This window comes from Rhipicephalus microplus, chromosome 1 (genome assembly GCF_043290135.1).
Source record: "Rhipicephalus microplus isolate Deutch F79 chromosome 1, USDA_Rmic, whole genome shotgun sequence".
Lineage (NCBI taxonomy): Eukaryota > Metazoa > Arthropoda > Arachnida > Ixodida > Ixodidae > Rhipicephalus > Rhipicephalus microplus.
In genome coordinates this window covers 958,045-971,081 of record NC_134700.1, presented here as the reverse complement: position 1 = coordinate 971,081, position 13,037 = coordinate 958,045, and positions in this window count along the sequence as shown.

The window sequence follows — 13,037 nt, the reverse complement described above, 5'->3', positions numbered from 1 at the left end:
GGCATGAACAAGCCAAATACTGCGTGTTCTACCGTTACAAGTGCGAAACTGCTATATTGTGATATTCTCGTTAAAGCGCATGCAAGCATCGTGAAACCTTAAAGAACAATGTTATTTAGCGAGATACAGCGTTCTGTACTGCAATAAGTTGGTGAGAAACTGTGAGGTCAAGCAAATATCGTAATTGTGAACGAAACAGTGTAATTGAGCGTCTTTAGATACAAGTGCGAATGTTAGGTTACGTTGACATATCAACCGTCGTAAAACCGCATTAAACAATGTCACTTAGTGATATGTAGTGTTTTTCAACATTACAAGTCGGGAACTACGATATCTAATGTGAAAGCGCATGAAACCGTCGTAATCTTGTAGAAAACATTGTAAAGTGGCGAGTAAAACGTTTTCTAACGATAGAAGTGCGAAGGTTAGGTTAGGTTAGGTTAGTTTAAGCTAGGTAGCGTCGTGAAACTACCAAAAACGACGTCATCTAACGAGATAGTGTTGTTTTATAGCGAGTATTAAACTGCGATAGGTGAAATGTTGTGAAAGCACACAAAACGGCATGAACAAGCCAAATACTGCGTGTTCTACCGTTACAAGTGCGAAACTGCTATATTGTGATATTCTCGTTAAAGCGCATGCAAGCATCGTGAAACCTTAAAGAACAATGTCATTTAGCGAGATACAGCGTTCTGTACTGCATTAAGTTGGTGAAAAACTGTAAGGTTATGCAAATATCGTAATTGTGAACAAAACAGTGTAATAGAGCGTTTTTAGATACAAGTGCGAATGTTAGGTTAGGTTAAGATATGAACCGTCGTAAAACCGCATTAAACAATGTCAATTACTGAGATGCAGTGTTTTTCACTATTAAAAGTGGGGAACTGCGATATTTAATGTGAAAGCGCTTGCAACCGTCGTTAGGCTAGGTTAGGTTAGGTTAGGTTAGGTTAGGTTTGGTTAGGTTAGGTTAGGTTAGGTTAGGTTAGATTAGGTTAGGTTGAACTGGGTTAGGTTAGGTTAGGTTAGGTTAGGTTGGGTTAGGTTAGGTTAGGTTACGTTAGGTTAGGTTAGGTTAGGTTAGGTTAGGTAAGGATAATTTGGTTAGGTTAGGTAAGGTTAGGTTAGGTTAGGTTAGGTTGGGTTGGGTGTTGTTGGGTTGGGTTGGGTTGGGTTAGGTTGGGTTAGGTTAGGTTAGGTTACGTTAGGTTAGGTTAGGTTAGGTTACGTTAGGTTATGTTAGGTTAGGTTAGGTTACGTTAGGTTAGGTTAGGTCAGGTAAGGTTAGGTTACGTTAGAATAGGTTAGGTTAGGTTAGGTTACGTTAGGTTAGGTTAAGTTAGGTTAGGTTTGGTTTGGTTAGCTTAGGTTAGGTTAGCTTAGGTTAGGTTAGGTTGGGTTGGGTTGGGTTAGGTTGGGTTAGGTTAGGTTAGGTTAGGTTAGGTTGGGTTAGGTTAGTTTAGGTTAGGTTAGGTTAGGTTAGGTTGGGTTGGGTTGGGTTAGGTTAGGTTAGGTTAGGTTAGGTTAGGTAAGGTTAGGTTAGGTTAGGTTAGGTTACGTTAGGTTAAGGTATGAACCGTCGTAAAACCGCATTAAACAATGTCACTTAGTGAGATGCAGTGTTTTTCACCTTTACAAGTTGGGAACTGCGATATCTAATGTGAAAGCGCTTGCAAACGTCGTTAGGTTAGGTTAGGTTTGGTTAGGTTAGGTTAGGTTAGGTTACGTTAGGTTAGGTCAGGTTAGGTTTGGTTAGGTTAGGTTAGGTTAGGTTAGGTTAGGTTATGTTAGGTAAGGTTTGGTTAGGTTAGGTTAGGTTAGGTTGGGTTAGGTAAGGTTAGGTTAGGTTAAGATATGAACCGCGCTAAAACCGCAATAAACAATGTCACTTAGTGCGATGCTGTGTTTTTCACCATTACAAGTCGGGAACTGCGATATCTAATGTGAAAGCGCATGAAACCGTCGTAATCTTGTAGAAAACATTGTAAAGTAGCGAATAAAACGTTTTCTAACGATAGAAGTGCGAAGGTTCGGTTAGTTTGAGCTAGGTAGCGTCGTGAAGCCACCAAAAACGATGTCATCTAACGAGATAGTGTTGTTTTATTGCGAGTACGAAACTGCGATAGGTGAAATATTGGGAAAGCACACAAAATGGCATGAACTAGCCAGATACTGCGTCTTGTGCCGTTACAAGTGCGAAACTGCTTTATTGTGATATTCTCGTTAAAGCGCATGCAAGTATCGTGAAACCTTAAAGAACGATGTCATTTAGCGAGATACAGCGTTTTTTACTGTAATAAGTTGGTGAGAAACTGTGAGGTCAAGCAAATATCGTAATTGTGAACGAAACAGTGTAATTGAGCGTACTTAGATACAAGTGCGAATGTTAGGTTAGGTTGAGATATACACCGTCGTAAAACCGCATTAAACAATGTCACTTAGTGAGATGTAGTGTTTTTCAACATTACAAGTCGGGAACTACGATATCTAATGTGAAAGCGCATGAAACCGTCGTAATCTTGTATAAAACATTGTAAAGTTGCGAGTAAAACGTTTTCTAACGATAGAAGTGCGAAGGTTAGGTTAGGTTAGGTTAGTTTAAGCTAGGTAGCGTCGTGAAACTACCAAAAACGACGTCATCTAACGAGATAGTGTTGTTTTATAGCGAGTATTAAACTGCGATAGGTGAAATGTTGTGAAAGCACGCAAAACGGCATGAAAAGCCAAATACTGCGTGTTCTACCGTTACAAGTGCGAAACTGCTAATTGTGATATTCTCGTTAAAGCGCATGCAAGCATCGTGAAACTTTAAAGAACAATGCCATTTAGCGAGATACAGCGTTCTGTACTGCAATAAGTTGGTGAAAAACTGTGAGGTTATGCAAATATCGTAATTGTGAACGAAACAGTGTAATAGAGCGTTTTTCAATACAAGTACGAATGTTAGGTTAGGTTAAGATATGAACCGTCGTAAAACCGCATTAAACAATGTCACTTAGTGAGATGCAGTGTTTTTCACAATTACAAGTCGGGAACTGCGATATCTAATGTGAAAGCGCTTGCAAACGTCGTTAGGTTAGGTTAGGTTAGGTTAGGTTAGGTTACGTTAGGTTAGGTTAGGTTAGGTTACGTTAGGTCAAGGTATAAACCGTCGTAAAACCGCATTAAACAATGTCACTAAGTGAAATGCAGTGTTTTTCACCATTACAAGTCGGGAACTGCGATATCTAATGTGAAAGCGCTTGAAACCGTCGTAATGTTGTAGAAAGCAATGTAAAGTAGCGAGTAAAACGTTTTCTAACGATAGAAGTGCGTAGGTTATGTTAGGTTGAGTTATGTTAGTTTAAGCTACGTAGCGTCGTGAAACCACCAAAAACGACGTCATCTAACGAGATAGTGTTGTTTTATTGCGAGTACGAAACTGCGACAGGTAAAATGTGAAAGCACACAAAACGGCATGAACAAGCCAAATACTGCGTGTTGTACCGTTACAAGTGCGAAACTGCTATGTTTTGACATTCTCGGTAAAGCGCATGCAAGTATCGTGAAACCTTAAAGAACGATGTCATTTAGCGAGATACAGCGTTCTGTACTGTAATAAGTTGGTGAGAAACTGTGAGGTCAAGCAAATATCGTAATTGTGAACGAAACAGTGTAATTGAGCGTCTTTAGATACAAGTGCGAATGTTAGGTTAGGTTGACATATCAACCGTCGTAAAACCGCATTAAACAATGTCACTTAGTGAGATGTAGTGTTTTTCAACATTACAAGTCGGGAACTACGATATCTAATGTGAAAGCGCATGAAACCGTCGTAATCTTGTAGAAAACAGTGTAAAGTTGCGAGTAAAACGTTTTCTAACGATTGAAGTGCGAAGGTTAGGTTAGGTTAGGTTAGTTTAAGCTAGGTAGCGTCGTGAAACTACCAAAAACGACGTCATCTAACGAGATAGTGTTGTTTTATAGCGAGTATTAAACTGCGATAGGTGAAATGTTGTGAAAGCACACAAAACGGCATGAACAAGCCAAATACTGCGTGTTCTACCGTTACAAGTGCGAAACTGCTATATTGTGATATTCTCGTTAAAGCGCATGCAAGCATCGTGAAACCTTAAAGAAATATGTCATTTAGCGAGATACAACGTTCTGTACTGCAATAAGTTGGTGAAAAACTGTGAGGTTATGCAAATATCGTAATTGTGAACAAAACAGTGTAATAAAGCGTTTTTAGATACAAGTGCGAATGTTAGGTTAGGTTAAGATATGAACCGTCGTAAAACCGCATTAAACAATGTCAATTAGTGAGATGCAGTGTTTTTCACCATTAAAAGTCGGGAACTGCGATATTTAATGTGAAAGCGCTTGCAACCGTCGTTAGGTTAGGTTAGGTTAGGTTTTGTTAGGTTAGGTTAGGTTAGGTTAGATTAGGTTAGGTTGGGTTGAGTTGGGTTAGGTTAGGTTAGGTTAGGTTAGGTTACGTTAGGTTAGGTTACGTTAGGTTAGGTTAGGTTACGTTAGGTTAGGTTAGGTTAGGTTAGGTAAGGATAATTTGGTTAGGTTAGGTAAGGTTAGGTTAGGTTAGGTTGGGTTGGGTGTTGTTGGGTTGGGTGTTGTTGGGTTGGGTTGGGTTGGGTTAGGCTGGGTTAGGTTAGGTTAGGTTACGTTAGGTTAGGTTAGGTTAGGTTAGGTTACGTTAGGTTATGTTAGGTTAGGTTAGGTTACGTTAGGTTAGGTTAGGTCAGGTAAGGTTAGGTTACGTTAGAATAGGTTAGGTTAGGTTAGGTTACGTTAGGTTAGGTTAAGTTAGGTTAGGTTAGGTTTGGTTAGGTTTGGTTTGGTTAGCTTAGGTTAGGTTAGGTTGGGTTGGGTTGGGTTGGGTTGGGTTGGGTTAGGTTAGGTTAGGTTAGGTTAGGTTGGGTTAGGTTAGTTTAGGTTAGGTTAGGTTAGGTTAGGTTGGGTTGGGTTGGGTTAGGTTAGGTTAGGTTAGGTTTGGTAAGGTTAGGTTAGGTTAGGTTACGTTAGGTTAAGGTATGAACCGTCGTAAAACCGCATTAAACAATGTCACTTAGTGAGATGCAGTGTTTTTCACCTTTACAAGTTGGGAACTGTGATATCTAATGTGAAAGCGCTTGAAACCGTCGTAATGTTGTAGAAAGCAATGTAAAGTAGCGAGTAAAACGTTTTCTAACGATAGAAGTGCGAAGGTTATGTTAGGTTGAGTTATGTTAGTTTAAGCTAGGTAGCGTCGTGAAACTACCAAAAACAACGTCATCTAACGAGATAGTGTTGTTTTATTGCGAGTACGAAACTGCGATAGGTGAAATGTTGTGAAAGCACACAAAACGGCATGAACAAGCCAAATACTGCGTGTTGTACCGTTACAAGTGCGAAACTGCTATGTTGTGATATTCTCGTTAAAGCGCATGCAAGCATCGTGAAACCTTAAAGAACGATGTCATTTAGCGAGATACAGCGTTCTGTACTGCAATAAGTTGGTGAAAAACTGTGAGGTTATGCAAATATCCGAATTGTGAACGAAAAAGTGTAATAGAGCGTTTTTTAATGCAAGTGCGAATGTTAGGTTAGGTTAAGATATGAACCGTCGTAAAACCGCATTAAACAATGTCACTTAGTGAGATGCAGTGTTTTTCACCATTACAAGTCGGGAACTGCGATATCTAAAGTGAAAGCGCTTGCAAACGTCGTTAGGTTAGGTTAGGTTAGGTTAGGTTAGGTTACGTTAGGTTAGGTTAGGTTAGGTTAGGTTAGGGATGTTAGCTAAGGTTTGGTTAGGTTAGGTTAGGTTAGGTTGGGTTAGGTAAGGTTAGGTTAGGTTAAGATATGAACCGCGCTAAAACCGCATTAAACAATGTCACTTAGTGAGGTGCTGTGTTTTTCACCAGTAAAAGTCGGGAACTGCGATATCTAATGTGAAAGCGCATGAAACCGTCGTAATCTTGTAGAAAACATTGTAAAGTAGCGAATAAAACGTTTTCTAACGATAGAAGTGCGAAGGTTTGGTTAGTTTGAGCTAGGTAGCGTCGTGAAGCCACTAAAAACGATGTCATCTAACGAGATAGTGTTGTTTTCTTGCGAGTACGAAACTGCGATAGGTGAAATATTGGGAAAGCACACAAAATGGCATGAACCAGCCAGATACTGCGTCTTGTGCCGTTACAAGTGCGAAACTGCTTTATTGTGATATTCTCGTTAAAGCGCATGCAAGTATCGTGAAACCTTAAAGAACGATGTCATTTAGCGAGATACAGCGTTCTGTACTGTAATAAGTTGGTGAGAAACTGTGAGGTCAAGCAAATATCGTAATTGTGAACGAAACAGTGTAATTGAGCGTATTTAGATACAAGTGCGAATGTTAGGTTAGGTTGAGATATCAACCGTCGTAAAACCGCATTAAACAATGTCACTTAGTGAGATGTAGTGTTTTTCAACATTACAAGTCGGGAACTACGATATCTAATGTGAAAGCGCATGAAACCGTCGTAATCTTGTAGAAAACATTGTAAAGTGGCGAGTAAAACGTTTTCGAACGATAGAAGTGCGAAGGTTAGGTTAGGTTAGGTTAGTTTAAGCTAGGTAGCGTCGTGAAACTACCAAAAACGACGTCATCTAACAAGATAGTGTTGTTTTATAGCGAGTATTAAACTGCGATAGGTGAAATGTTGTGAAAGCACACAAAACGGCATGAACAAGCCAAATACTGCGTGTTCTACCGTTACAAGTGCGAAACTGCTATATTGTGATATTCTCGTTAAAGCGCATGCAAGCATCGTGAAACCTTAAAGAACAATGTCATTTAGCGAGATACAGCCTTCTGTACTGCAATAAGTTGGTGAAAAACTGTGAGGTTATGCAAATATCGTAAATGTGAACGAAACAGTGTAATAGAGCGTTTTTCAATACAAGTACGAATGTTAGGTTAGGTTAAGATATGAACCGTCGTAAAACCGCACTAAACAATGTCACTTAGTGAGATGCAGTGTTTTTCACCATTACAAGTCGGGAACTGCGATATCTAATGAGAAAGCGCTTGCAAACGTCGTTAGGTTAGGTTAGGTTAGGTTAGGTTAGGTTACGTTAGGTTAGGTTTGGTTAGGTTAGGTTAGGTTAGGTTAGGTTAGGTTAGGTTAGGTTATGTTAGGTTAGGTTGGGTTAGGTTAGGTTAGGTTACGTTAGGTTAAGGTATGAACCGTCGTAAAACCACAATAAACAATGTCACTTAGTGAGATGCAGTGTTTTTCACCTTTACAAGTTAGGAACTGCGATATCCAATGTGAAAGCGCTTGAAACCGTCGTAATGTTGTAGAAAGCAATGTAAAGTAGCGAGTAAAACGTTTTCTAACGATAGAAGTGCGAAGGTTATGTTAGGTTATGTTAGTTTAAGCTAGGTAGCGTCGTGAAACCACCAAAAACGACGTCATCTAACGAGATAGTGTTGTTTTATTGCGAGTACGAAACTGCGATAGGTAAAATGTGAAAGCACACAAAACGGCATGAACAAGCCAAATACTGCGTGTTGTACCGCTACAAGTGCGAAACTGCTATGTTTTGACATTCTCGGTAAAGCGCATGCAAGTATCGTGAAACCTTAAAGAACGATGTCATTTAGCGAGATACAGCGTTCTGTACTGTAATAAGTTGGTGAGAAACTGTGAGGTCAAGCAAATATCGTAATTGTGAACGAAACAGTGTAATTGAGCGTCTTTAGATACAAGTGCGAATGTTAGGTTAGGTTGAGATATACACCGTCGTAAAACCGCATTAAACAATGTCACTTAGTGAGATGTAGTGTTTTTCAACATTACAAGTCGGGAACTACGATATCTAATGTGAAAGCGCTTGAAACCGTCGTAATGTTGTAGAAAGCAATGTAAAGTAGCGAGTAAAACGTTTTCTAACGATAGAAGTGCGAAGGTTATGTTAGGTTGAGTTATGTTAGTTTAAGCTAGGTAGCGTCGTGAAACTACCAAAAACAACGTCATCTAACGAGATAGTGTTGTTTTGTTGCGAGTACGAAACTGCGATAGGTGAAATGTTGTGAAAGCACACAAAACGGCATGAACAAGCCAAATACTGCGTGTTCTACCGTTACAAGTGCGAAACTGCTATATTGTGATATTCTCGTTAAAGCGCATGCAAGCGTCGTGAAACTTTAAAGAACAATGCCATTTAGCGAGATACAGCGTTCTGTACTGCAATAAGTTGGTGAAAAACTGTGAGGTTATGCAAATATCGTAATTGTGAACGAAACAGTGTAATAGAGCGTTTTTCAATACAAGTACGAATGTTAGGTTAGGTTAAGATATGAACCGTCGTAAAACCGCATTAAACAATGTCACTTAGTGAGATGCAGTGTTTTCACAATTACAAGTCGGGAACTGCGATATCTAATGTGAAAGCGCTTGCAAACGTCGTTAGGTTAGGTTAGGTTAGGTTAGGTTACGTTAGGTTAGGTTTGGTTAGGTTAGGTTAGGTTAGGTTATGTTATGTTATGTTAGGTTAGGTTGGGTTAGGTTAGGTTAGGTTACGTTAGGTCAAGGTATAAACCGTCGTAAAACCGCATTAAACAATGTCACTAAGTGAGATGCAGTGTTTTTCACCATTACAAGTCGGGAACTGCGATATCTAATGTGAAAGCGCTTGAAACCGTCGTAATGTTGTAGAAAGCAATGTAAAGTAGCGAGTAAAACGTTTTCTAACGATAGAAGTGCGTAGGTTATGTTAGGTTGAGTTATGTTAGTTTAAGCTACGTAGCGTCGTGAAACCACCAAAAACGACGTCATCTAACGAGATAGTGTTGTTTTATTGCGAGTACGAAACTGCGATAGGTAAAATGTTGTGAAAGCATACAAAACGGCATGAACAAGCCAAATACTGCGTGTTGTACCGTTACAAGTGCGAAACTGCTATGTTGTGAATTCTCGGTAAAGCGCATGCAAGTATCGTGAAACCTTGAAGAACGATGTCATTTAGCGAGATACAGCGTTCTGTACTGTAATAAGTTGGTGAGAAACTGTGAGGTCAAGCAAATATCGTAATTGTGAACGAAACAGTGTAATTGAGCGTCTTTAGATACAAGTGCGAATGTTAGGTTAGGTTGACATATCAACTGTCGTAAAACCGCATTAAACAATGTCACTTAGTGAGATGTAGTGTTTTTCAACATTACAAGTCGGGAACTACGATAGCTAATGTGAAAGCGCATGAAACCGTCGTAATCTTGTAGAAAACATTGTAAAGTGGCGAGTAAAACGTTTTCGAACGATAGAAGTGCGAAGGTTAGGTTAGGTTAGGTTAGTTTATGCTAGGTAGCGTCGTGAAACTACCAAAAACGACGTCATCTAACAAGATAGTGTTGTTTTATAGCGAGTAATAAACTGCGATAGGTGAAATGTTGTGAAAGCACACAAAACGGCATGAACAAGCCAAATACTGCGTGTTCTACCGTTACAAGTGCGAAACTGCTATATTGTGATATTCTCGTTAAAGCGCATGCAAGCATCGTGAAACCTTAAAGAACAATGTCATTTAGCGAGATACAGCGTTCTGTACTGCAATAAGTTGGTGAAAAACTGTGAGGTTATGCAAATATCGTAAATGTGAACGAAACAGTGTAATAGAGCGTTTTTCAATACAAGTACCAAATTTAGGTTAGGTTAAGATATGAACCGTCGTAAAACCGCACTAAACAATGTCACTTAGTGAGATGCAGTGTTTTTCACCATTACAAGTCGGGAACTGCGATATCTAATGTGAAAGCGCTTGCAAACGTCGTTAGGTTAGGTTAGGTTAGGTTAGGTTAGGTTAGGTTACGTTAGGTTAGGTTTGGTTAGGTTAGGTTAGGTTAGGTTAGGTTATGTTATGTTAGGTTGGGTTAGGTTAGGTTAGGTTACGTTAGGTTAAGGTATGAACCGTCGTAAAACCGCAATAAACAATGTCACTTAGTGAGATGCAGTGTTTTTCACCTTTACAAGTTAGGAACTGCGATATCCAATGTGAAAGCGCTTGAAACCGTCGTAATGTTGTAGAAAGCAATGTAAAGTAGCGAGTAAAACGTTTTCTAACGATAGAAGTGCGAAGGTTATGTTAGGTTATGTTAGTTTAAGCTAGGTAGCGTCGTGAAACCACCAAAAACGACGTCATCTAACGAGATAGTGTTGTTTTATTGCGAGTACGAAACTGCGATAGGTAAAATGTGAAAGCACACAAAACGGCATGAACAAGCCAAATACTGCGTGTTGTACCGTTACAAGTGCGAAACTGCTATGTTTTGACATTCTCGGTAAAGCGCATGCAAGCATCGTGAAACTTTAAAGAACAATGCCATTTAGCGAGATACAGCGTTCTGTACTGTAATAAGTTGGTGAGAAACTGTGAGGTCAAGCAAATATCGTAATTGTGAACGAAACAGTGTAATTGAGCGTCTTTAGATACAAGTGCGAATGTTAGGTTAGGTTGACATATCAACCGTCGTAAAACCGCATTAAACAATGTCACTTAGTGAGATGTAGTGTTTTTCAACATTACAAGTCGGGAACTACGATATCTAGTGTGAAGGCGCATGAAACCGTCGTAATCTTGTAGAAAACATTGTAAAGTTGCGAGTAAAACGTTTTCTAACGACAGAAGTGCGAAGGTTAGGTTAGGTTAGGTTAGTTTAAGCTAGGTAGCGTCGTGAAACTACCAAAAACGACGTCATCTAACGAGATAGTGTTGTTTTATAGCGAGTATTAAACTGCGATAGGTGAAATGTTGTGAAAGCACACAAAACGGCATGAACAAGCCAAATACTGCGTGTTATACCGTTACAAGTGCGAAACTGCTATATTGTAATATTCTCGTTAAAGCGCATGCAAGCATCGTGAAACCTTAAGAGAATATGTCATTTAGCGAGATACAACGTTCTGTACTGCAATAAGTTGGTGAAAAACTGTGAGGTTATGCAAATATCGTAATTGTGAACAAAACAGTGTAATAAAGCGTTTTTAGATACAAGTGCGAATGTTAGGTTAGGTTAAGATATGAACCGTCGTAAAACCGCATTAAACAATGTCAATTAGTGAGATGCAGTGTTTTTCACCATTAAAAGTCGGGAACTGCGATATTTAATGTGAAAGCGCTTGCAACCGTCGTTAGGTTAGGTTAGGTTTTGTTAGGTTAGGTTAGGTTAGGTTAGATTAGGTTAGGTTAGGTTACGTTAGGTTAGGTTAGGTTACGTTAGGTTAGGTTAGGTTACGTTAGGTTAGGTTAGGTTAGGTAAGGATAATTTGGTTAGGTTAGGTAAGGTTAGGTTAGGTTAGGTTGGGTTGGGTGTTGTTGGGTTGGGTGTTGTTGGGTTGGGTTGGGTTGGGTTAGGCTGGGTTAGGTTAGGTTAGGTTACGTTAGGTTAGGTTAGGTTAGGTTAGGTTACGTTAGGTTATGTTAGGTTAGGTTAGGTTACGTTAGGTTAGGTTAGGTCAGGTAAGGTTAGGTTACGTTAGAATAGGTTAGGTTAGGTTAGGTTACGTTAGGTTAGGTTAAGTTAGGTTAGGTTAGGTTTGGTTTGGTTAGCTTAGGTTAGGTTAGGTTGGGTTGGGTTGGGTTGGGTTAGGTTAGGTTAGGTTAGGTTAGGTTGGGTTAGGTTAGTTTAGGTTAGGTTAGGTTAGGTTAGGTTGGGTTGGGTTGGGTTAGGTTAGGTTAGGTTAGGTTTGGTAAGGTTAGGTTAGGTTAGGTTACGTTAGGTTAAGGTATGAACCGTCGTAAAACCGCATTAAACAATGTCACTTAGTGAGATGCAGTGTTTTTCACCTTTACAAGTTGGGAACTGTGATATCTAATGTGAAAGCGCTTGAAACCGTCGTAATGTTGTAGAAAGCAATGTAAAGTAGCGAGTAAAACGTTTTCTAACGATAGAAGTGCGAAGGTTATGTTAGGTTGAGTTATGTTAGTTTAAGCTAGGTAGCGTCGTGAAACTACCAAAAACAACGTCATCTAACGAGATAGTGTTGTTTTATTGCGAGTACGAAACTGCGATAGGTGAAATGTTGTGAAAGCACACAAAACGGCATGAACAAGCCAAATACTGCGTGTTGTACCGTTACAAGTGCGAAACTGCTATGTTGTGATATTCTCGTTAAAGCGCATGCAAGCATCGTGAAACCTTAAAGAACGATGTCATTTAGCGAGATACAGCGTTCTGTACTGCAATAAGTTGGTGAAAAACTGTGAGGTTATGCAAATATCCTAATTGTGAACGAAACAGTGTAATAGAGCGTTTTTTAATGCAAGTGCGAATGTTAGGTTAGGTTAAGATATGAACCGTCGTAAAACCGCATTAAACAATGTCACTTAGTGAGATGCAGTGTTTTTCACCATTACAAGTCGGGAACTGCGATATCTAAAGTGAAAGCGCTTGCAAACGTCGTTAGGTTAGGTTAGGTTAGGTTAGGTTAGGTTACGTTAGGTTAGGTTAGGTTAGGTTAGGTTAGGGATGTTAGCTAAGGTTTGGTTAGGTTAGGTTAGGTTAGGTTGGGTTAGGTAAGGTTATTTTAGGTTAAGATATGAACCGCGCTAAAACCGCATTAAACAATGTCACTTAGTGAGATGCTGTGTTTTTCACCAGTAAAAGTCGGGAACTGCGATATCTAATGTGAAAGCGCATGAAACCGTCGTAATCTTGTAGAAAACATTGTAAAGTAGCGAATAAAACGTTTTCTAACGATAGAAGTGCGAAGGTTTGGTTAGTTTGAGCTAGGTAGCGTCGTGAAGCCACTAAAAACGATGTCATCTAACGAGATAGTGTTGTTTTATTGCGAGTACGAAACTGCGATAGGTGAAATATTGGGAAAGCACACAAAATGGCATGAACTAGCCAGATACTGCGTCTTGTGCCGTTACAAGTGCGAAACTGCTTTATTGTGATATTCTCGTTAAAGCGCATGCAAGTATCGTGAAACCTTAAAGAACGATGTCATTTAGCGAGATACAGCGTTCTGTACTGTAATAAGTTGGTGAGAAACTGTGAGGTCAAGCAAATATCG